Raw genomic sequence first — 3,156 nt, forward strand, 5'->3', positions numbered from 1 at the left:
TTTATCTAGTGTTGGCATTCTCATTACTGATCACTTTTTAAAGCAGAATTTTATATGACAACAGATAAGTGAATTATAAAAATATTTTAAATCCTACAGCTTCAGAATGATATATTATTCACTGTAAATTACAAAGCGTGAGGAAAAAAATAAATGAATTTATAATAGACCTTAATTTCATCTCTTAAAAAATAGGGTTTGTTAAATGAGTATCTTAAGACGTGTTAAATTATGCACAGATATATAAAATATTAATAGGATATTTGTATTGGGTGGCTAATTTCAACCTTAATTGCTGAGCTTATTTACAGAACACATGATTCAATTCCAGTTTCTTCCCAGCTATATTCTTCAATAATTGATACATTTTTCTGAAAGATTCTACTTCACCAACAAATCATTCTTTCTATCATGAGATAGTTTGCATGTTGACCTTTCTGTTTTTGCAGTGCAGTCAGATACTCTTTGCAGGCAAAAGACACATGTTTTAACCCTCCTTCTCTTTTATGCTTTTGACATTGTGTATTTATGAATAGTATTTTCAAAGTCTCTCATTTCCCAGAGGTTCGCTGACCCAGACTCTGGTTGTTTGTCATCAATACTCCTCGGGAAGTTGGTTAACGATGAGATAACCTAAAGGCTTATTTGATTACAATTTTGTAAAACCCAAAAGGTCTGACCTTGCCAGTTTATGACCCAAGATTTCATATTCACTTGAGTCATTCATCTTAGTTAATCATTCATACACAATGTCTTTTAAACTCACTGTAAGACTCAGTTAAATGAAACTGTCTCCCTCCTGCATAACCAGACATTTCAGAACAAGCGGTGCTACTTTGTTTCATTTGTCTGCAATTTCATTATGAAAGTCCTCTTTGGAGATGTTACAGAATTTTTCTAGTCCCCAACCTGAGGGCTAACGACATTCTGGGCTACATGAGTCTTTGCTTTAGGGGCTGTTCTGGGCATGATGGGACAGGTCTTCGATCCACTACTTGCCAGAAACAAGCCCCTGCCAGCTGTGGCGACCACAGATCTCTCTGGACATGGCCACATGCCCCCCTGGGGAAGTTGAGGAGAGTTAATGGTCCCCCGTTGAGTACCAGCGGGGGAGTCTAACCTTCATAACCACATACATGCTACCTCTTGGTAAGTTTTTCCCAAAATGATAGCCCAGGCAGTGTCTTGTATCCTACAAGTAACATGGTTTTCTTCTTTTTATTATTTTTTTTAGTACTAGAGCATTCAGGTCTTAGAGTCTTCCATATATGTTACATTTTAAGAGGATATCGTTAACTGTTTGTAAAGAACAGTCTTGAAGATATTCATAAATTTAAATCTCAATACATTTTCTAATAAATCTTTGTCTCTTTGTCTATTCAGATAACAAATTTGGACCCTTTTATACTTAATAAAACAAGAAATAATGATAATTATAAGTAAAATATATACTTTAATATTTGTAATGTAACACCATGCAGTACATTTATAATTTTTCCTTTCAAATTGCCTAGTTACTTACTGAAAGCATTAAACTTACTGGATTTTTACTTGAGGTTTACCTTTGCCATGTGATCTGCATTCATGGCACTGTGAAGTCATCGTGTGCAATAATCACGGTCTTCGTTTACACTGAAACTTACACCCATGGTCCTTCTCCACGTCAAACTCCCGTCTGTTCTTCAAGTCCCAGCTGCCACTCGGTTTGATGGAGGATTTCACCACTCATTGTAGGGTGAGGGATATATCTCTTTCCTCGATGATCTCAGACCCTCTGTCGGTGCATTGGTCGTGTCGTATTGGAATGTGTTGCTTACTGTCACATATCTTTTATGGAACATACTTTAGAAGGAAGCAAATCCTTGTCCATGTATTATCTCCTAGCACAGCACATTGCCCTGGACATAGAGAGTAGTTGATAGGATTAATGCATTAAGTTATTGATGCATTTGATATGTTCTACTTTTTCCAATTACTTTATCTAATAACTTTTTCACCACCAAGGATGCAGTTCTTGGGGAATGAGTTAAAGAAATGGTCCCTACAATATAATAATAGGTTGAGGCTAGAACTAGTGACTCACGTCTGTACTCACATCCAGTACTTTGGGAGGTGGAGGCAAGAGGCTTGCCTGAGTCCAGGGGTTCGAGGCCAGCCTGGGCAATGTGGCAAGACCTTGTTTCTACAATAAATCAAAAAATAAGCCAGGCATGGTGGCCCACACCTGTAGTTCCAGCTACTTGGAAGGCTGAAGAGAAAGGATTGCCTAAGCTCCACAGGAAGAGGCTGCAGTAGCCATGATTGCGCCACTGCACTCCAGACTGGATGACAGAGTGAGACTTCAACTCAATGAAAGAAAAAATTATGTGTTGTTTTCCAGATGTATCTTATGTAGACCATATATTACTCAATCAGAAACAAAAAAAAAAAGCAGAGTGTTCTAGTGGAAAGATCACTAATTCTTAAACTTGCGGCTCAACTTTCTCACCGTGTGACATTAGCAAAGCTCTTAACTTCTCTGATCGTCAATTATTAGCATGTGAAGTCATATATTAATGCTTACTTTTCAACTGAGGATTAGATATCGTCAACGCCAGGCTTAGTAGTCATGTAAAAAATGTTACTAAGTGTCATATTCAAAGTATGAAGCATCGTGAACAGAATACTTAGGATAATGCAAAATAACACTTAATTTTCTTTTTTCCTTCAAACCTGGTTGAAAATCTAGCCAGATTAGATAGGATGAAAATCAGTCACGACTAGGATGTAATATTGGCATTAAAACTTTCCCTCACATGCAGGAAAATTCCAGATCCTTTCTGCATTTTATGTGGAATTGAATGTTAAGTAACTTCCTTAAGAAATAAAATGTTAATTTGTCGCAGCTGCATTAATTTAAAGTTTGGTTGCAAATACCTCCCCAAATAGACATACAGAAAACACACGTCATTCGTTATCTATAGACACTGTGAGTAAATATACACACACACACATACATATAAGCACGTATATACATGCCTTCTGGTCGGGGTTCAGCTGGGGAAGCGGAAGCCTGGACAGCCCTCTTGCACAGAAAGGGCTTTCATCCCGGCCCCTGCGCGCTCAGCCCCCTGACGCAGGCCCCGGGCCCGCCGGCCTCGCAGAGAACGCAGGGGT

Source organism: Carlito syrichta, unplaced genomic scaffold, assembly GCF_000164805.1.
Source record: "Carlito syrichta isolate Samal-C Ts95f unplaced genomic scaffold, Tarsius_syrichta-2.0.1 Scaffold301783, whole genome shotgun sequence".
NCBI classification, from domain to species: domain Eukaryota; kingdom Metazoa; phylum Chordata; class Mammalia; order Primates; family Tarsiidae; genus Carlito; species Carlito syrichta.